The sequence below is a fragment of the Dysidea avara genome, chromosome 5, assembly GCF_963678975.1.
Source record: "Dysidea avara chromosome 5, odDysAvar1.4, whole genome shotgun sequence".
In the NCBI taxonomy this organism is placed as follows: Eukaryota; Metazoa; Porifera; class Demospongiae; order Dictyoceratida; family Dysideidae; genus Dysidea; species Dysidea avara.
Window position 1 is genome coordinate 34,941,817 of NC_089276.1, and position 23,859 is coordinate 34,965,675.

Below are 23,859 nucleotides of genomic sequence, written 5' to 3' on the forward strand. Positions count from 1 at the left end.
ACGAGCAAGGCTATGCTTTAAATGATTTATGGAATTTTCTAGTCGTGTATAGCTTCACTATACACTAGGGCTTGTAATTAACATACGTTGCACGAATTATTAGCAGCCTGAACGCACACAAACTAGTTTAACAAAGTAACTCATGCATATTTCACCATAGTTTGGCATGATAGACGTTCATCACGCAATTCGGCAGGTTTTGCTTGCAACCCACAATCGATTCCATTGTGAGTCACATAGTGAAACATTTCTGTGATAACTCCACGACTTGTCCGTTTACATTAACAACGTAACAGCAACGTTACCTTCTTCCACCCATAATCGAAGCATTTAGGTATGTTTATAAAAGCTATCTAGTGGTAGAACTCGTATTGGCTGGGGTGATTGATCACTCAGCGCGGCGAGGCTATCAGCCTTCACCGGCGTGGGTGATTAGTTATACTGGCATGAGCCACGCAGGCTATTAGCCTGCACTAGAGCACGTGGGAAACTGTGCTTTATTGCCCACAAAGAGTGCTTTATTGCACCGCAAAGAATGCTTTATTCGTTCAATAAAGCACTCTTTGCAGTACAATAAAGCACTCTTTGTGGTCGATGAAGCTGTTGTCCGGCTGAGAGTGTACTTTATGGAATTTAAAGTACACTTTTTTCTTTGATCTCGCCCACGCAAAGCTCTATAAATTTATTTAATGCAGAATTTTTAAGTACATAATGTGTATAAGCTACGCTAATTATTTAAGGTGAGGAACACTGGCAATAGACTAAGACACTAATGCAAAAGCAAAATTTTAATTGATAAGCAGTTCATAATAAGTATAAATTTTACAGAAATACAAACAGTGGGTTATGTCTCCAGATCTCTACCCTCAGATATTACTCAATCATGTTCCACGAACACCTACAACATCTTCTCTTTCACTAGTATATTATTTATTCTAGAATACGTAGCTTTCATCCTACCACAAATAAAGTTTCAACATCAAAAACATTGAGAGTTATAATGCGAAATCCAACTCTGTGTATAGCAAGTGTGAATCGAGATACCCTAATAGAGCAGTCAACCATAATAAGTAAATTACCCTATTAAAAGCATTGCTTTTTATTGCAGTACTATACACTGTCCCTACTCTAATTTAAATTCCTAATCTTTTCTTATAGGTCACTACAAGCAAAATGACAGACAACACAAGGAATGTGGAGTATATAGCAAAACAACAGTTGTTATTCTTCACTGCTACATGCATAACAAATAATCCTCCATTGTTACAGTGGGTGTTTCACCTTCCTCAAGTGGACCAGTGAATAACTCTTCTGTTAACTACTAAGATATCAGCTACTGTGGTACAAAGCAAATATGAAAGAAAAACATATCAATCTTATTTGACGTTATTGACATTGAGGGCAGCATAGGTCAACACAGACCAAGTTATTCAGGTTTACCAGTTACATACACAAGTTACAGTTTTACCCTTCAGGTGTGTTAAACACAAACCATCGTGATCCCTACTATACAGTACAGTAGAACTTCTCTATAATGGACAATTTGGGATGGGACCAAGAATTTTTTGTTGTTATCTTCTTTTAGAGATAACAAGTTGATGTTGTGCCGGCTACTTCTAAAACCAGGCACCATGCAGCTAGCTAACTTATCTGGAATTAACCATAGATAATATATGCTACTATGAATTAACCAGCTATGTATTACTATTTTACAATAGGTAGTTTTGGGTTGTGTAATAATATTATTAACTAATTCTCGTATTTCGTAATTCATGAAATTTTTGTATTTCGTTCAATTACGTTGCTATGCACTGCTAAGGAAGCGCTTGTTAAACAAACCGCTTTTACCAACATATTACGCACAGAAGTAACTTCTAAATTGTTTTATAGTTTGACTATTGTGTTTTTTTCCCACAATTCTCTTGACAAAGCCTCAAAGCTGCTCTTCATTTTCGTTTGCATACGTAAGGGATACACCCCCTTTCAACTCGAAGTGATAGGCAATTCCTGGTAGTGTACAAGGCCTGCACCATTGTTTTTCAGTTGCTAAATGCCTGAAAATCTCAAAGGGAAGATAGTTTACAATGTCTGAGGAAAATCGCCACACCCATATTTCAGTCCGACAAAAAGAAACCACCTCAGAGCAAAGTTCACCTGTGCAGAAGTTTAATACAGACTTCATTTCGATTTTACTTCTTATGTAAACTATTATTTAACGGTTGTGCTCATGTGGGTGCGTACAGACAAACATAGGTAGATCACACACACACACAAACACACACACACACAACACACACACACACTTTTACGAAACAATTTCAGTAAACCAGGCACATGCCTGGTTTAAAAATGTATTAACCACATCTGTTGGGACCAAAATCTTTGTGTTTACTATGGAGGTTTGTTCTATTGTGCCCTAATTTCAGAGAGCTTGTTAATAGAAGTTTCATTGTATTACTGTACCGTATGATATGTGTGGACCAGCAAGAAACAACTTTCAAACACTCACTAATGTGGGACTAGCTTAAATTAAACATTGTATTGTGCATTCAAGGCTCATTAGAGCCTTCCAAAAATTCTGAAGGAAAGTATCACAATCACTTCATTCACATGTATTGGTCAAGTTTCATTCACTACTTATATAGTAGAAGGTGTACAAATCAATTGTGGGTTTTAGTTTTACACATGTTAACAACTACAATCAACACATCATCAAACACACATGATCCACTTCATGTACTCAACACATAACTACTTTACCAGAGAACAATTGTGGGTAATGACATGTAATCACCTTTACATAACATTACTATGGAGAAACAACTTCCAAATTACTTTTATTTTCTCAGGATTATCTAGTGTCCAAGGAATGGTTACCAAAATTTCAGTAGTTTTGGAATTATAGCACTAGACAGTAGGAAGAGCAAGGAAATCGATTTGTACAGTGCACTGACATTCACAGCCATAAGCATTAGTCTACAGTGTTGGAATTTGGCTTTAAATGTTCACCATGGATTAGCAAATCAACGAAGGTATAGTTATCCCAGTAGTTATTACATGTACATATATGAAGGCAGTTTTATTGAGAAAATGGTGACAATTTTCTACCTTTTTGCTGAGACGTATAAGCCATTAAACTAGTGTTTTGAAAAACGTACCGAAACTTGTTATGACATCATCAGAATAATAAAATAACAACAATCTGATCTACAATGTACTGTCCTTCACATGATTACGGCAGAAAATAATGGTTATAGACTGACAATCACACACACACACATACACATACTCTTGCTACATTGTACATCAATGTAGTCTACATAATACTATAATATGTGACCAGATTTTACAAAACCAATCCAAATCGCACATCAGGCAAAATCAAACTAACACCACCAGTGGATAGCTACACTATCATACTTGTAGTTCTGACACTCAGTACCACTCAAACTACTTGACAGTGGTTTCAACAGACATCTTTTCTGCATGGGTGGTGTGTAGAGTTTGAATGGCAGTTTTAGGCCTTGTGAAGGACCTGCTTGGCAGAATCAGTGTTTTACTGGTGGACGTTGTCCAGATGTTTTTCTGTGGATTTTGCTACATATCAGCCACTAATGAGCCAACACAGCCCTGTAATCTCATCTCTGGACTCCGATTGTGGTCTACCTCCATTTTGAGGTCTAACCCTTGCCCACCTCGCCATCCCCCATCCCTTTGTGAGCATTCGTTATACTACTTCACTCGTCCAACTGCTCAGATTTTCAATCTTATTTGGCGGGAAACACTATGAGCAACTACAAGTACTAGCAGTGGTCTGAAAAGTAACAGATTGATGCATCTTTAGTGTAAATTTCATACACATGCTTGCTATCCTTGGAGATTTATGCTGGCTTGAATTCTTTAAAACCGTTTAAGGTAAGTGTGGGTAATTCCAGATGGCAGTTAATTCCAGATACTGAGATCGTTCTCAACAATGGTTAAATCTCTGGGCCTATAATTTGTTATGCTAATGCAGTGTCCTATGGCCTATCTACAAACCAACATTGAAGCAAATCCATTATTCCACTGCAATGTTTGACACGAATTTGTATCACAATCACGGGTAATTTTGTTGAAAAACTTGGAAAATGTGCAGGTAGCCCAAGCTAGCATTTTCAATTTTCAAAGGTTTATAGAAAGATCATACCCTTGGATAATTGCATAGCAAAAAACATAAGAATCCATGCAGCACAGGCAAAGTGGCAGTTGATTTTTCAGCAGCTGTTTGGTTGAAATGCAAAGAAAACATTTAAAAATCACATAAACTTTTTAAAATACACTTGCTGCTTTCTCCCTAACGGAGAGTATGACACCTCTCCAAACCACGTATGCCCTTCAGCTACCAAATCACAAATCAACAAAATTCTGAGTGGTTTCACCCATGCAATTAATTAAAACTGCTTGAAAACAAATACTCTAGAAACATATTTCTAAATAATACAAGCTCACAGTGATACAATACTAGTTTTAATCATGATCTACTGTCCTTCAGAACACAGTAATAACATCACAAATCAGACTACAGCAATCACGCATGAAGTTTCAAATCAAGTATCAAATCACAAATCCAAACAAATCAGGTTTCAAATCACGTCACATAGTACAGATTTGCGAAGGTGTCGCACCCCTCCCTCCCAAAGAGTATGAACTTTCTTCTTGTTTTATAAGCTACAGATGAGTGGTACTTTAGTATCCATACTTTTAAAGAGGATTGGTAACCTGTGGAAGGCTCTACTTACTTGTTATTCGAAGTGTCCGAAATTAGCCGCATGTTGCATTTTTATATGCTGTTAAATTTCGACTCATAACTCCTTAGCAGTTGATTATATCGAAACGAAATTTGTACTGTAGATGCACCATAAAATAGGCATTAAAACGATTCCTAGAGTTTGTCTTAACTCATTGTGAGTGCAATGTTAGAGTGATTTTATCTAAGAGTGTCCGGAATAACCTCAATTACCTGTACATTATCTCAAAACTTCTAATATGCATGTGCGATTTGGATCGTTTTTCCAAAATTAAGTCACATATAATGTTTTAATAACAACAACAGAACTTGAAGCATTACTATGAGTTGATCCATACCAGTAGTCTTGTCACTCAAAGCATTTGAAAACAATGTAGAGTATTATCAGCAGGTACCAATTATCAGTACTTGTCACGTAAACAGACTATGGAGTGTATAGAGCCTACCTAGCAACACAGTGGGGTGTTATACTCTCAATAACTTTTCTTAGTTACCAATCAGTAATTACTGCAGTGCTCTACAAGCTATGCTGGCTGATGGTGAAGTTGTGTTAAATAATTTTGTATTATCTGTTTGTGGTAGGCTACCACTGAGGATCAAACACATGTACTCCACCATTGGGGCATTGATCCACATCAATTGTACACTAAATCCTCTATTATTCCCTGGAGTAGGAGGTGGGGAATAACATTGACAGGTACATAAGAAATAAGAATCACTTGACAAATGATGTTTAATAATTGGCAACTTGTACTATAGTCTTAATCAATATCATCAATGTATAAGGCTGGTACAATTTCATGTTTTTGAATTTTACCATTTAATACCAAATCAGCTACCTACCAACAATAAAAACTTTTGATGTTGACTGGGTCCAGCAGTGTACTAGATCAGATGATGTTAATCAGTAAGGTAGGGTTTGCAGGGGTGTAGGAAGTATGGGTGCCATAGTTGCTTGGGTACACATAAATTAAGGCAGTATCATCCTTCCTTTTCTAGCTCTTGCCAGTGATCCCATCTGGATACTCCATAGGCTTATAAACACAGGTGTGTATTATAATAATATAATACAAGTCTGATCAAGACAGTATAATACAGCAGTCATAGCTATACTCTAAACGTAAAACATTCAAGAGTATAGGATTATTATAAGCACTCATTTAACTGTTTAGCTATCAATTATCTAAACAGAGTTGCTGATTCCACCGTTTTTAAGGTAGAACAGAGGTGAAAACAAAGTGTTCAGTTATTTAATAACAAGTCTGGCATTATTCTGTTTTTGATGCAGTATGCACTGGTTCACCAGACATAAAAAGTAAACAAACAAGTATATATGAAAAGTAATTGAACAAAGCAGGTTGTCAACACCTGCAGCTATACTTATTCACATTAATTTTAATCTCTATTTCAGTCATTACTATACAAGTACACAGAAACATTCAACTAGAGTAGGGACCATAGTACATCGATAAACAGTATTGAAACAAGTTGGAGTAGTACACGGTATTAAATCACAGTGAAACAATAAGAAGTGTTATATCCCTACTGTGCTCAAGATACCATAATGGAAATGCACAGTAGGGATATAACACTTCTTATTGTTTTACTGTGATGTAATATGTGACAGGGCTAATAGCACCAAAAGAGGTCTGTAATCAACTGGGATAGCTACAAGAGGAGTGTCCATTGAACAGTGTCATGACCCAAGCCAGGGACATAGGAAGATGTTTAGTTTATGAGTTTCCTATTACTAATGATTTTCATCTCCAAAGAATTTCTAGACACATTAAAAATGGTGGAATCAGCAACTCTGTTTAGATAATTGATAGCTAAACAGTTAAATGATTGCTGCTACTCTGACTGTTTTATGTATTATGGTGACTGCTCTATTATACTGTCTTGATCAGACTTGTATTGTATTATTTTAATACGCACGTTTATAAGCCTATGGAGTATCCAGATGGGATCACTGGCAAGAGTTAGAAAAGGAAGGATGATGCTGCCTTGTTTTATGTGTATCAATATGACAGATTCATGGGTAGCAACCATCATTAGAAATAGTATGTTAGCAATGCTTTGAAGTTCAATAAAATAGAAGTTTCTATATCACAAAAGAGACTCAATAGAAGTCTCTTAGTACTAAGGTTGACCACCAGTTAATTAGTTATCACTATGCACACAAGAATAAACTGCTGAAATATTATTTTTGTTAGCTATACCACTGCAGTGCCAAGTGAGGCAGGTATTGGTGCATTACTTTCCTAGAACACAGGCTGCATTTTTTGACACACCCACTTTCACTTCTTCTACATGAGCAGGGTGAAGCTGATCAAGTGTTTCTCATGGTAGTTGTGAGCTACTTGTCTGGACTTACTTTTCCATGCATTTCATCCTTACTCAAACCATAGATACTAATCATACTATTATTAGTAACATAGCATCTATGCTGAAACTGTTGCAATACTTGTTGATGCCACTAAAGTCAAGCAGCATGTATCACGAGTCTACCACAGTAAAACATCTGGCTCAGTAAATCAGAATGGGGCAGGTACATTTTCAAGTGGAGTCTCCCGTACAGCCTTTCGTAAACTCTTCACTGACTTGGAAAAGGGCATGGCTACACTGGCTGACCATTTTCTAAAACAGTTATATACACACCAAATACCAGCATCTTCGATGCATAAATGCTGAGTAGAATGAGGCAACATAGAAACTGCGGTGTAGTATCTAACTATACTGAACTAAAGTACTGTGGTAGAGAAACTTGTCAATGAATGACAAATCATATTACTTTTACCAGTTGATTGTGCTTAATCAACCAAAAAGCTTTTTTTATGAATGTTCTTAAAGGCTTACAAATTGTTTGATCGCCCATTTTAGTGCTTGGTCTGCTTAAAATAGACCTTGGATCAATCGATACTGTGACACTGATCCTGGGATCAAGCGCTGCCACTCTCTACCCCTTGGGGTCGTTTATAAAGTATTATATCAATTATGCAACTGGTACCTCATCACAACATCTTGCAATAAAATGATATACTTACAGAACACTCCTTGTCCTGGTTCCTTTTCCTGTTTTTACTCAACTCCTCTATCTGTGGTCCGGCTGGGTTGAACTAAAGGCATTGTAGCGCCAAACGTTTATATCACATTTGCTACACCTCTAATATTAGGCGGTCCTTCAGATACCAACAACTTGTTTTGTGTTTTACAGCAAAGAGATAGACACATGAGTAGCTATGCATGGTGAAAACAACTGCGAGGCCTGACTCAAATACTCTAATTGAACAATCATTTTAGAGTCATGATACAGAGTTACGGAATAGCACGTGGACACCTTTCAGCTTACCAAGGGATATCCTGGTCACAGAGTAGCTACTAGTGTGATCATAACTGAGTTGGACATAATAAGACAGATCATACGCTACACTAGCTAGCTAACAGAAAACAGATTCTGTGTGTGCAGTGGAGCTCAAATCAGTTTCTCCAATCTGTAGAATAGTTATAGCTATAACCTGGTATATAACCACTGACTATTTGCACACCATCAATTATACTGACATGCACAATAATTACGTAGCTATAATGACAGTCATGCCTGTAAGTATAGCAATATGATGCTCTGAATTCAAACAATGTCACTAAAACTATACACTCTAAAAGATAAATTCTCATTTGGTACTTTCTGCAGATCACTGGTGTTCCATTGAGTGGTGAACTTGTCTTATCTCTGACCTCTGGTCAGTAATTAGTAGATTGTTGGTCTTCTCCTCTCAACTGATCAAAATGGTGACTGATGTACTCATCCTTTTTCACCTGACAACATTATGTCCATGTGGCTATGAAGTTTTTGCGTAAATTGTAACGACAAGACAGCTACCATGATTTAAGCAGTAAACTGAGGACTGTAAATTTAAAATTTGTGATATATTGTTATGTCATGATCAGTGTGTGGTGTTGTAATTGTGTGTGATTCCTGTGTGGGTACTCCATCACAGAAGAACTGCTAGTCCAAGTACTGGAGTTTATCCTACTAATCAATCTAATAATTTGGATTGATATATTCTGTACACATGTAACCACCACTTGATGATGAAGGTGGTGGATAAGTAAAGGAGAACTTTGACAATGAAAGATAGTGGTGTTAGCATTCATCAGTAGCTTTGCATGCCATTCTGGGGGTGATGAAGTTGCAGCATCTCCTTGAAATTGAACCTACGTATTTCTACTGTGATTTTACCAAACAAAATAAAATTGTGACTATTCTATAGAGTACTGTGATCGGCTATATGGTTATACTGCATGTCTAAAGCTTTGGCCTGTACCCCACTCCTCTCATTACTCTCAAGCATGCATGTAGTCTCACATAATGGAATTAGAATTGATAATATAATTATAATACACAGAATTCAAAATGTTACAGGCTCCATTACTTTACATACATTAACGTAGTTGAATGCTGGAAAGATGTCAATGTTTAAATTATAGGTTGAATCATCACTTGAATGTATAGAAGACTCCAATTCCATTCCCTGCAGTTGTAGAGGCATGAATGTTACTGGGACAATGGAACCAACTCTTGATCACCATTGGGTCAATAATTTTTTCTACAAGTTTAGTAACATGTTTCTCACTCCCAGTATTAACAGGCTCTAACTGTGTATAGTGTGTATTCCTTTTTCATGTACTGACTAGATTGAAGATCATCTAATGGTATACGTGCATGCTGAGTTACTGTTCCATCCAAATATTATAGAATGCTTTTTTGATTAAAGCATACGTAAGTGGACTAATAGCAATACATTATGCAGACCACACCTTTTAACAATCTAGCTATATATACGTAACAGTAAACAAGATCACCTCACCCCTTATTGGTCTAGCTAGCTGCACACCCTTTGGTTGACCTGAGATATATTCTAATATAACAGTCATGTATGATAGAACAGTTACAAGTTACATTGTTCTGGTAAACATATTTTTATAAGAAAAAGAAGCAAGCACAATATTGTTCTTAAGGAGACAGGTGCACTTCAGCAACAGCAAGGTTGACAGCTGGAGACACACAGGGATGCTTGGATCTAGAACGCGATCCCCTGATGCACATTATTGAAGAGCACAGCAAGGAGAACTCCTAACTACAGCAAAGCCACCCCATAACCACAAAATATGGGGAACTCCACTTTTCACTGAGCAAACGGGCAAGATGTTTATAAGTGATGATATCTGTCTCCCCATACCTACAGATATGGAAAATACAAGTGGACTATTACAAGTTACATTGTAGCTAGCTGTGCCACAACAAAAAAACTAAACAAACTAGTAAAAAATTGTTAATTTAAAAATGAAGTAGGGATTTATGCAATAAAAAGTAGTGAAACAAGAGATGAATGATGGTAATACAGCATAGCTTGGTGGGAAAGTCCCTACTTTGGCACATTAGTTATTATTGTTTTGTTCAATGCCAAAGTAGGGACTTTCTCAATCATTCATCTGTTGTTTCACTACTTTTTATTGCATAGATCCCTACTTCATTTTTAAATTAACAATTTTCAAAAGTATTATTCAATATTGGTTATTGGAATGTTGACAAAATCTCATATGTATTCAACTTCACAATAATATGAAACTATGCAATGAGATACGTAATAGAACAAGACATAGCAAACACTTTAAATTGTGTAAATATTTTATATCATCCATTACTGAATGCAAAGAGGACCCTGAAAAATGCAGTTTGTATGTGGATATATCCAGGGACAGAACCCACAGTCAAGCTGATCTGGCATTGTCCAAACCACTTTTCAGCTACTTGAGTTTTGTAAAAGATCGAGAAACTATAATAGAGCAGTCATACATTATTGCAGCTAGATCATTAAGGGGCTGATCACCTCAATCTGATCTTTATGGGTGTGGTGACATGTTCGGATTGTTTAAGGTAGTGGTCATACAATGAGAGAGTTTACAGGTATCTACTCTGTAGTGTAAATGTTCAATAGCTTTACTTTGGTAGCATTTAAATATACGCCCCTCTAAAGAAAGTGTCGATACAGAAAATGATATCTTGGTGTGGCTTCCTAGCGTAAAGAAGATAACCATCATATAATTGAAGATAAAAAAGGTGAACTTCAAAAGGCAGACACTCATTGGAATCAGAAAAGGCACAAACAAAGCAAGAGAGGAAGTTCCAAATTGATAATACTGTAATCCCCACCTTCTTCCAAATATATCCTAGAGGGATTTAACACTACATCAGCATGATACTGACAGGTGTTAAAGGCTTAATAATTAAGCCTGACAAAAATTCTGCATGATAGCAGAAGATACACATGTACTGTGAGAAATCAGTTTTATTGACTACTTATATAGTAGAAGGTGTACAAATCTATTGTGGGTTTTAGTTTTACACATGTTAATAACTACAATCAACACATCATCAAACACACATGATCCACTTCATGTACTCAACACATAACTACTTTACCAGTGAACAATTGTGGGTAAGAACTGAGTATGTGTAGCTTAACATTCAGTCATTAAGACTGATCAAGGCACGAGTCTGCAGAAGTATTCTATCAGTTCAGTACATAGTGAATTGAAGCATTACTAGTTGAGTTTATGTGGTGCATGTGATGATGAAATCCCACAACAAATAGTTAACATTAACGCATCATAGCTAGGATGATATTGCAGCTATAGCAAATGATCAGCCACTGTTATTATTCTGTATGCACAAAGGATGAGTCAGCAGCTGTAGCTAGCCATGCTATATACTTGACAATAGCAATTTGATGAATGCATGTATGGACCCCCACAGGTTGTTTACTGGATTAGCTGTACAAGGTATAATGGCCTGTTTGGGCATCACATATAGCTAGATATGCTAAAATAAACACTTCTTGTGACATTTTTGTAATAGTTAGACACTCACAATAGGTATCTTCGAGGATTTAAAAACCTGAGGTGATGTCAATAATTTACCGAGGTGCAGCCGAGGTAATTATTGACGTCACCAATGGTTTTTAAATCCTCGAAGACGCCTATTGTGAGTGTCTAAGTGGTTTAGACAATGGCGTAGAAGCAGTGAGTTAGTATACAGAGTTCCCATTGTAAACACCGAGGGTATTTCAGTGAGCAAAAGATATGAGGCCGCACAAGCCGAGGAGCATGAATAACTGAAGGTTTGTAAAGTCAATAAAAAGTATATTTGAGGCATTATAGATACGTGTGAATGGCAGCGGATGGGAATAGCTGGTGCCAGCATGGCTGTCTAGGTCTACAGAACGTGCTTTAATATGGTGAAGGCCACAAACTGAATTAATGGCTTTTTTGATTAACCAGCTACCACGATGGTCTATAAATCCACTGAGCTACCCACTATAACACTGAGCATACCTGAGTGTAATTTCTTATAATCTTCTCACAATCGCTTGGTGTTTACTGATGTGCAAAGTACTAATTGTCCACAAAAGGCTAATTGCATTACTGTGGGCCACATTGTGGTTGTAAACAACTATCAGGTATCTTACCAATAAGACACCTGACACCAGGTTTCTTTGCAAATAAGAGACCTCCACACATCAAACGAAACGTTGCATACCATTGTTTAAAGAACAATAGCAACATTAGTTACATTACCTATGCTGTCATTTACCTGACTAGAGCAAAATTGTACAACAATGGTCAATACAGGCCATACATACAATTACCAACACACAGGCATAAATGTGTTCACACACATGCACGCACAGCATGGTCACAACCACCCAGTAAACCAACACTGGGACTTCGGTGCACCACATAGTCAGCACAGGCAAATCCTCCTGAGGTAGAGGTCTTACTGGTGAACGTGTGGTCACACAAAGTCCCACCTGGACCTTTACCCGCTGTGTGGCAGTTGGCATACACACAGAACACACAATAACACTACACACACGCACACACACACACATACACACAACACACTACATATACACACACATACATGAATATACTGTCTAACCTCAGTGGTAAAGTGCCTGAGAGTAATGAGTCCCTCCTCTGAGGTATACAGGTCCACATACAAGTCACTTGTTGGACGCATCATCTCACAGGTCACACCAACACGACTGTCACACAACATGGCCTTGGATGAGCCATACTAGTTCTTAGTAGCTATACTACCTGAAAGACACAATATCAATACAATGACATGATTTATGCTATCAGTGTGGGAGAACTAGATGAGTGCATACACTACGCACATCAAGACATACATTAGCATCTCACACCTCACTATTGTATATGTGTCTCTTGATGTATGTAGTGTATGCACTCATCTATCTGTGTAGGCCCCTTACCTACAGCTAATCCAGTAAACACAACTTGTGGGGTCCATACATGCATTAATCAAATTGTTGTTTTCAAGTACATGGCTTAGCTAGCTAAAGCTGTAAACTCATCCTTTTTCCATGCAGAATAACAATGGCTTATCATTTGCTATAGCTGCAATATGTTCCTAGCAAGCTAATATTTTAAGCCAAATTCCAACTTTGTAGAACAATTCAAATAAACAATATCACTAAGTTCCTGTAGTTTATTTTCAATATAGTTATTCAGTGAGTTGACTTTCATAGTGTAACTCAGTGGTTTTTTATCTGATTCCTTATAAACCACTTAAAGCTCATTCTAAAACAATTAATCTACCTCTGTACTTATTTTCAGATACTAGTTTGCCTGGTAGACGTGGCGAGTAATACTTTTTTTATTAACAAAACTTGATCATGCGCTTTTTACACATAGTTGGCATTTTATTATAACTCCATGACAGTTAATGTGATTTCTTTCAAACCATAAAAGGTTTGTACTTTGATGGTTACTCCATATACAGACCGATTTTCAAGTAATTCTGTCAAGTGGTTCACCCTGGGGTCGTGACAACAAATCACCTTGAAAACTCATGCATAACTCTCTTGTTCATTGTCTGATCTGTACCAACATTGGACTGTAAATGTGCAGTATTATGATCCTACTGCCTTCCAAATTTTAAGTAAATTGACCAAAGCACACTCCAGTTATTACAGTTTTTCTAAGGTGTGCAAGACGAAGAAGAAACAGAGGAAGAAAAAGATTTAGAAGAGAAAATAAGACGAGCTTTGAAGGCGCGTATCTCAGTAATGGATGGGCGGATTCACCTCAAATTTGGAATGGGAGGTGCCCTACCCGACGGAGTGTCCACAGCAAAAATGGTTAATTTCCATCTTGCCATTACCGAGCTACGGATGCATGAAAATGGTGTTTTCTTGGTTTCTGTAAAATACACACTTGTCTGTCACACACCCGCACTAGCTATACTTGGCCACACGACATTGTGAGGCTGGGTTTGAGGTGTTATTTTTGGCAAGAAAAGCCCAAACTTTCATGATCCCTAATACACAGTACTATCATACTGTATGATACACTGTTACAATGTAAACTACATACATACTGAAATCAGGTTACAGACATGTGACTTATTATTGTGATCTGTGTAGTTGTATTACAAGAGTGTAGGTGCACATACACCAGGATTATACCAGTTACATGTGCATAGGAAAATGTCTAAAATGTGTGGACCAGCAGACACAACATTTTGTGTATCACTTGATCACACAAAACACCCACTAGTGTGGGACTAATTTGAATTAAACATTGTATTGTGTATTCAAGGCTCATTGGAGCCTGCCAAAAATTCAAATCTGAAAAAAACTACTAGCATCCATTCAACCTGTAGTAACGTTTTATCCACTGATTATATAGTAGAAGGTATATACACAAATCAATTGTGGGCTTTAGTTTTCATAGTGATCCTTCCACCACATTACTTGTTCTATATCAAAACAACATTCTACAAACATCAGTCTTGTCTCAACCACAACTATAAACACCACACAATAACAGAATCACTACAAGTACCTCTTGATGTTTTATTATCATACACCAGCTAGCTGTATTTCCATATTTACACAACTATCACACTACACTTCTATTTTAGGATGGATAATTTGTCACATGATAATTATCATTAATAATTGATTAATTACCCATCACTACTTCTTTACAATGCTACATATCAACATATTACACCACAATCAAGTAAGTATGAAGTTGTTTAGTGACTACAGTCAAACTTCTCTAATCCGACACCTGCGTAATCCAGAATCCTCATTAATCCAACCAAAATGTCTTTTACCAACACTTTTGTACAGAAAACAACCTCTATAATCTGACACCTCTGTACTCTGTAATCTGACACAAAATTTAATTCCCTAGACTTGGAAATACATTGTTTTCGACTTCTGTAATCCAACAGAGAATAATAGCAGCATTTAAAACAACCACAGAAAACAATTTTAAGCATTTAATTGGTTGACAATGATACAAAAAAAGTTTTAATACTTGCAAATTCTGAAATTAATTCATGTTAAAAACATTGTGTGGTCTGTTTTACCTGTAGTTTACTGCATAGTTTACTGCATAGTTTACTGCATAATCCGACATAATTCTAGATATTGTACAATGTCGGATTACAGAGGTGACTTCATAATCCAACAACCTCCTTAATCCAGCAAAATTTATACCTGTAAACAGATCCCTACTATAGAACTTCTCTATAATGGACAATTTGGGATGGGACCAAGAACTTCTTGTTGTTATCTTCTTTAAGAAATAATATTAACCAGACCTGTTGGGACCAAAATCTTTGTGTTTATTATGGAGGTTTGTTCTATTGTGTCCTTATTTCAGAGAGTTTGTTATGAGAAGTTTCACTGTATTAATGTACTGTATGATATTATGTGTGGACCAGCAAGAAACAACTTTCAATCACTCACTAGTGAGGGACTAGTTTGAATTAAACATTGTATTGTGTATTCAAGGCTCATTAGAGTCTGCCAAAAATTCTGAAAGATATATCTAACACTGACTCCCATTAACTCACTTGATTAAGTTTCACTCACTACTTATATAGTAGAAGGTGTACAAATCAATTGTGTGTTTTAGTTTTACACATGTTAACAACTACAATCAACACATCATCAAACACACATGATCCACTTCATGTACTCAACACATAACTACTTTACCAGAGAACAATTATGGGTAAGAACTGAGTTATGACATGTGATTACCTTTACAAATGTGACCACAAGCAAAATACCACCTAGTTCGCATCCAAATTCTTTTTATTTTCTCAGTAACATCTACAGTGTCCAAGGAAGGGGTCACCAAAGTTTCAGTAGTTTGGAATTATTCACTAGACAGTAGGAAGAGCAAGAAAATAGATTTGTACAGCGACTATACAGGTACTTACATTCACGGCCATAAGCATTAGTCTACAGTGTTGGAATTTGGTTTTAAATGATCACCATGGATTAGCAAATTAATGAAGGTGTGGTTATCCCTGTAGTTATTACATATCATGAACCACGAAAGTGTCATGGACCACGAGTGGATTCATAATAGGGATCGCATGTTTTTTGCAAAAACTCTAATAGAACGCACACCTAAAATCTATTTTGGAAAGCATCCTCCAACTCAAAACCACCTTCTGGTGGTTATTTTCAATCAGTATTGGTCCACTAGTAAGTATCAAGTGAAAAGGAAACAATATGTGTATTTGGGACAAAACTGAAATTTGCTGTTTTGTTCATCTTCATATTATTATTATTATTATTCATATTATTATTTTGTTTCACTCGTGTACAGCAAAAGTTATCCACTTTTTCACTATGTGACCGTATCTGCGAAAACAAGACATAATCACATTTTTTCGAATTCCTGTTTATTAAATATTTATAATCTATTTAGCTAAGTGTACCCACTGGCAAAGTTTCAGCTTCATATGCCAATAACTTTGGGAGTTACAGCCCTACAAAATAGCAACAACAGAAAAATCGATTTGTACAGCATGTATAGGGAAAATAAATTACAGGCGCTTACAAAAATGGTTGTAACTTACCAACGGATTGAGGTACGGAGCTAAATGTTTCACCATCGTGTTCGCCATGAACAGGGAAATCAATTGCTGGGTACGTTTTTCCTTTACTCCCCTTCTTCACTGCATACAAAGACAAAATTGGTGAAGAAAAATCGATCGTGTACGATCGCTTTGACATGACGTAAACAAACGCTCATAACTTGCGTGTCCTTGGGTCTACTACAACAAAACAAAGATTTTCCAACCCCTCTTGAGCAGGCGAATAAGATGATATCCAGGTTTTTATTGTTAGACCCTTCCTTCACTAAAAAAAGGGGTTAAATAATTTACGGAATTTTTCAATAATACGCAAGTATTTCACACAATGTATTCAATGCTTTATACTGTAATTTTAGGCTTGTGCGATTATGTCCATTTTTTGCAGATCCAGTCACATGTTTACTGAGTCCTCCCACGTGTCCACGACCTATTTTTGATTTTGTTTTCGGATGGAAACAGCCCAAGCCAGGCTATTTCTTCTTGCCAAAATGCCATTACGCACAAGAAGCCATACAGATCACACTCAGAGTTAGGTTTTATGGTGTGTGCTGCTTGTGGCTAATAGAATCTGTCTTTATTAATATTAAACTCAGTATAGATTAATCTGTGCTGAAGACTTTGTTGCACGGTGGTTTTATTCGCTCTGTGATTATGCGGGTTATCCAGATTAACATATCAAGAAGTTTGTGGACATTTGCTACACTTTTGTACATGGCAAAAATGCCAGCTGGAACAATACATTTTGATTGAAAATCCATTAAAAACCAAATTAAATATTGCCTACCTCGAGTCTGTTTAGTAACTTTCCGGGTTTGATATGTGTAGAGCTGCGAGTAAAATGAAATCCAATTCACGGAAATTTAGATGCATCAAAATGACGTAAACTGACCCGGTGTAGCAAATTTCCCCATACATTTTGTATTGGGCATTTCGGGGACATGTTATAAAAGGTGTAATAACCTGCGACACTAATTTGTCAGTTTTGCCATACATGTAGTAGTTGCAACATGGGAATGGGGGCTTTGCCTGATATGTATGCCCGACTGCCCTAGGGCCACAGGCCCGAGGGCATATGTATAACACAAAGCCTGAATTCCCTGTGTTACAACTAATTTATAACACTTAGCAGGCTGATAGGCTGTACAGGGAGATCAATCACCCTACTGGATGAGTGGTTTTCATGGCAAAATCCAAGTCGTGCATCCTAATCACATGAGTATTAATCGACCCCCACAATCAATTTCGGCCTCAACATCTTTATAATTATTGCCCAGTTGTAGCCTGGGTACATTTTGTACGTAGTTCGGCTAGCTGGGCTACCATATGAAATGTGGCCAGGGCAACTCCTTTGATCTGAGGTGTGAAAGTGTTATGTATAGTAGCACATAATACTAATTAAGCTTTAATAACAACAGAACTTGAAGCAGTACTATGGGTTGATCCATACCAGTAGTCTTGTCACTTAAAGCATTTGAAAACAATGTAGAGTATTATCAGTACGTACCAATTATCAGTACTTATCAAGTAAACAGACTATGGAGTATATAGAGGCTACCTAGCAACACAGTGGGCTGTTATACCCTCAATAGCATTTCCTACTTGTCAATCAGTACTATTGCAGTGCTCTACAAGCTATGTTGGCTGATGGTGAAGTCACATTAAATAATTTTGTATTAACAAATGATGTTAATAATTGGCAACTTGTACTATAGTCTTAATCAATATCATCAATGTATAGCCAGGTTGGTACAGTTTCATGTTTTTGAATTTTTACCATTTAATACCAAATCAGCTACCTACCAACAATAGAAACTTTTAATGTTGACTGGGTCCAGCAGTTTACTAGATCAGATGATGTTAATCAGTAAGGTAGAGTTTGCAGGGGCTTAGGAAGTATGGGTGCCATAGTTGCTTGGGTACACATAAATATTTCTAAATCACTAAGGCAGAATCATCCTTCCTTTTCTAACTCTTACCAGTGATCCCATCTGGATACTCCATAGGCTTATAAACATAGGTGTGCATATAATATTAAGTCTAATTGAGACAGTATAATAGAGCATCCAGGGCCACCAAGAGGATTTAGGGGGCCCAGGGCAAATTTAGAATGTGGGGCCCTATAACCTATAATTTTCAATAAAGAAAAACAGACAAAAGGACAATAGCTATAAGAACAAGCTTAGCTAACTAGCTACTAGACTACACCTAAAATCAAACTAGCTACTAACTGATAAGCCTATTAACAGTTTTAGCATGCTCCCCAGGAAAAGTTTAAAACTTAGACTCTCTGAGATTGAATATGAGAGCAATTTTACAAGAACAAACTAAGTTAACTAGTTACTAGACTACAAGCTACTATAAATGATAACCTTATTGACAGTTTTAGCATGCAAAGCATGGCAACCCAGGGGTTTGGGGTGTGCCCCTATGAAACTTTTGAAAATTAGACTCTTTGAGATTGAATATGAGAGTGATTTTACAAGAACAAGCTGACTACATATGAAAGCAAACCAGTAGCTACTAACTGACAAACTTATTGACAGTTTTAGCAGGCAAAGCAGGGACATTGGAAACAGAAAACTGACTAAAATTGGTCAAAACTTCATATTAACAGGTACCTCTTAACAAAGACCACCTGTATAATAAGACCACCTCTAATAAGACCACCTTATTATAGTAGTTATGTCAAGTAGGTCCAACAAAAAGGCCATTAGGTGTACTCATAATGTAATAAAGTATCAATCAATCAGACAGTTCGAGGATGCTTATTACGTGTGCCTAAAAATTATCAAGACACAAAGTCAAGAATCATTAATGTTGATTTTGTAACTATATATGCAACTCCTAAATCATGCACAATTCATGAGAAATCTATTATAAAATCCAGTATCAGTGGAGTAAATTATGCATGCAATTGCTCCATTTTCATTTGTGACATGACCATGGACTTTAGATCTTGGCATGGTAAGATAGTATATCCTTTTGTACAACCCTGCAGCTGTCATTTTAACTTTTAAGTACTGTCTGATTGATTGATACTTTATTACATTATGCCTTAGCCATATTTTTGTACCTACTTGACATAACTACTACAATGAGGTGGTCTTGTTTTAGAGGCGGTCTTATTACAGAGGTGGCCTTTGTTAAGAGGTACCTGTTAATATGAAGTTTTGACCAATTTTAGTTTTTCAGTTTCAGTTTTTCAGTTTCAGTTTTTCAGTTTTCAATTTCCACTGTTTCCAATGTCCCGGTGAAGCATGCCAAGCCAGAGGCCTGCCCCCAGAAAATTAGGCTCACTGAGATTAGATATGAGATTGATTTCAACACAGTATAATTATATTATTTATTTATTGGATTGTTGTATTAGGGCATCTCGAGTTTGAAATTTACAGCAAGCTTTCTGCCAAATACATGCCACCTAGGAAATTTTGTACCCTATGCCAGACTGATTTTAACAGTTACTATGACTGAATATTTGCCTGACTGCTGTAATAGGATGACTGTTCTATTACTATTAGAGTATCTAGATCATGTGTAGACGTCACACTGTCTATACAGGTGCCTTATAAGATATATTATGAGTAATGGTTTGCTGCCACTGCTGCACTGCATTGCTATGGATCTCATTGAGCTTGGATACTATCTCTTATACTGAGGCTTACAGGGAAGATTTATTCTGTTATACATTCGTTTTATTGTAGCTAAGTATGGCCATGGGACAGCTACTACTATATGAGGAACCTGGAGGTCCCCTTGGGGCCCCTTACAAAGTGGGGCCCAGAACAAAATGCCCCAGTTGCTTTCCCCTGTTGGCAGTCCTGAGAGCAGTCATAGCTATACCCTAATACGTAAATCAGTCAAGAGTAGTCAGTCTATTATAAGCAGTCATTTAACTGTATCTAAACTAGTGCTATACACCTACAAAATTTTTGTCACCAGTTAATTTCCTACCAATAACTGGCAATAACTGGATAATTGGTTTGTGTGTATATTGGCAGACATAATATATACTCAACAAACCTGCTGGAAGGTCTAGGGTATACCAAAGTGACCATCAACATCCTGTCTTGCAATAACAGTTATTACAATCACATATTTACACATGCTTTGAGGTTATGTTATGATGTTAACACTTGTCAGCAGAGGTACTTTATGGTTTACCAAGTGGGTGGGCAATAACTGGTTAGTTAATTGCACACCAGTGCACAGCACTAATTTAAACAGAGTTGCTGATTCCACCATTTTTAATGTGATTGGAGAAGAAAATCATTAACCATAAGTTAAATATCTTCTTACACTTGTCATAAAACTGTTCAATGGACACTTCCCTAGTAGCTATCTCAGTTGATTACAAACCTCTTTGGGTGCTATTAGCTAATACCGTAGAGTCTGGTTGTTAAGCGCACGTATATATTAAGCGCATATTACCTGTTAAGCGCATACTCATTTCTCGTACTTAATCATGGTTGATAAGCGCATGTGGACAAACATAAAGCTCCAACATGAGACGAAGATATACAAGAGAAGAAATACTAGAGGTTTACTAATAGCATATCGTGCGAAATTTCACAAACTATACAAAGCTGAAATATGTGCCTTTACTATACTTACCAAGCGAAGCGGTCTTCTGGAGTATGCTCCACATGAAGGATTCAGTGCACAAAAACTGGACTTCAAAAATTGGTACATGGTATGACTGCAATTCACACCACCCCCAAGAGAGTAAATCCACAATAATCATGACGTTATTAGGCGCATGCGATTAACAATTATAATGTTAATCAAAATATTTTTTGCAACTTTTATTAGACTATTGCACCTAACAACCAGACTCCACGGTAAAAATCAATATGACAGATTCATGGGTAGTGACCATCATTAGAAATGGTATGTTAGCAATGCTTTGGAGTTCAATTAAAATAGAAGTTTCTATATCACAAAAGAGACTCCAATAGAAGTTTCTTAGTACTAAGGTTAACCACACCAGTCAATTAGTTATCACTATGCACACAAGAACAAACCATTAATAGGAACAATAGCTCCACTAACCTAGTAGCTAGCTATAGCTACTAGTGAATTAACTGCAGTGCCAGCTGAGGCAGGTATTGATCCATTACTTTTCTAGAACATGAGATGCGTTTCTGTGACAAGCGGCATTTTAATGTTGCTAGCTTTATGACACACCCACTTCTACATAAGCAGGGTGAAGCAATCCATTAACTGATCGAGTCTTACCCATGGTAGTTGCGAGCTACCTGTCTTGACTTACTTTTGCACGTATTTCGTCCTCATAGATCTATATCAGTCACATAGCATCTACACTTAAACAACTGCTGTAATACTTGTTGATGCCACTGAAATCAAGTAGTGTGTATCACTTGGAACACACCCCCCCCCCCCCCCCCCCCCCTCCTTTGTAATTCACTCCCCTACCTTAGATGAGTTTTGTACTAACCTGAACATTCATTATGATCACACCTGTGCACAACAATCTTTTTGATTTCTGCACAGTAATAATAATAATAGTCTATCACAGTAAAACATCTGGCTCAATATTCAGAACTGGGTGGGTACATTTTCAAGTGGAGTTTCCTATACAACGTTTCATAAACTCTTCACTGACTTGGCAAAGCTGTGGCACAAGGCATGGCTATACTTTTTCTAAAACAGTTAGACACCAAATACCGACATCTTTGAGATATGAATGCTGAGTAGCTAGGTGTTAGAATGATGCAACACAGAAACTGAGGAGTAACGTCAAACTATACTGAACTAAAGTCGATCGACTAATTATAAGTACTGTGGTAGAGAAACTTGAATGACAAAATTTAATCGTATTAATTCTACCTGTTGATTCAGCAAGATTGTGCTTATGTTCTTGAAGGCTTACAAACTGTTTGATCACCCGTTTTAGTGCTTGACCGCTTCAAATAGACCTTGGATCGATTGATACTACGTATGACATTTGATCCTGGGATCAAGCGCTGCCAGTCTCAGACTCTCTACCCCTTGAGGTCGCCTATAAAGTATTATATCAATTATGCAACTGGTTCCTCGCCACAACATGTTATTAATAAAACGATATACTTACAGAACACTCTTTGTCCTGGTTCCTCTTCCCATTTCACTCAACTTCACTCAATTTACTGTCTAATACATTACAAACTAACTTTTCATTATCAGTTTATAGCACTGAATAGTGATCAGATGTGACTAATTGATGACAAATCACTTTGTTGACAAAGATCACCATTCTTACAATCTAAAATTAAAGAAAAGAGATTCTTGAGAGTTTAATCATGTGTTCTTTGCGCTTTTTCTCAATTAAATCACTTGTAATATTGTGTAAAGACAGGAAAATGTTTGGTTTTGGGAATGAACAAATCACCCAATTTGTAAGTTAATTGTTGTCCCACGCATTGTGAAACTACTACATGGTGTGATATAATTCGGTGTATCTCCTAGATAAAAGAAGCTATGGGTGTGAAATTTCACAGCAAGAAGGCTTAATAGTTGCTTTATTAGAATATGTAAAAAAATTAATTTTAAAAAAATCACTGAAATTTTCAATTGAGAATTCCCACAAATTTTGTATGTGCCTAGATGTATGGTTTTCCAAAATAGGGTCACATATACTGTCTAACCTCAGTCGTAAACTGTTGTAATCAGTGATCAGTCCCTCCTCTGTCATATGCAGGTCACACACAAGTCACTTGACGGACACACCATCCCACAGGTTACACCAACATGCTTGTCACACAACATGACCTTGCATGAGCCATACTAGTTCTTAGTAGCTATACTACCTGAAAAACACAATATCAATACAATGACATGATATATGCTAACTGTGTGGAAGAACAAGATGTGTGCATGCACTATATACATCAAGACACACAATAGTACTATCTGTACATTTAAACACCTTTGAAGCATACACTAGTACAGGACCTGGTCAACTATTGTATTGTGTGAATAAAGGATCATTGGAGCCTGGCATAAATTTATATGGCTGGAGACAGAAAACAATAGTACATTTTGTTAAAGCTTAATAACTATTTACACATGTAGAAAATGA

General features: G+C 36.8%; 1 long non-coding RNA gene across 2 annotated transcripts in view; it reads right to left on the reverse strand.

Moving 5' to 3' along the window:
* LOC136256640 (uncharacterized) overlaps positions 1-23,533 on the reverse strand; it is a 29,514-nt gene extending 5,981 nt beyond the window's left edge. The window contains exons 1-4 of one of the 2 annotated variants that reach the window (XR_010701578.1): positions 23,426-23,533; positions 22,873-23,043; positions 12,789-12,949; positions 9,756-10,026 (exon numbers count right to left, since the gene is read on the reverse strand). This is a non-coding gene — a long non-coding RNA (uncharacterized lncRNA). Of the gene's footprint in view, positions 1-9,755; positions 10,027-12,788; positions 12,950-22,872; positions 23,044-23,425 lie in introns of those variants that run through there. The other variant, XR_010701577.1, reaches the window with a different exon arrangement.
* Positions 23,534-23,859: the final 326 nt, after the last annotated feature.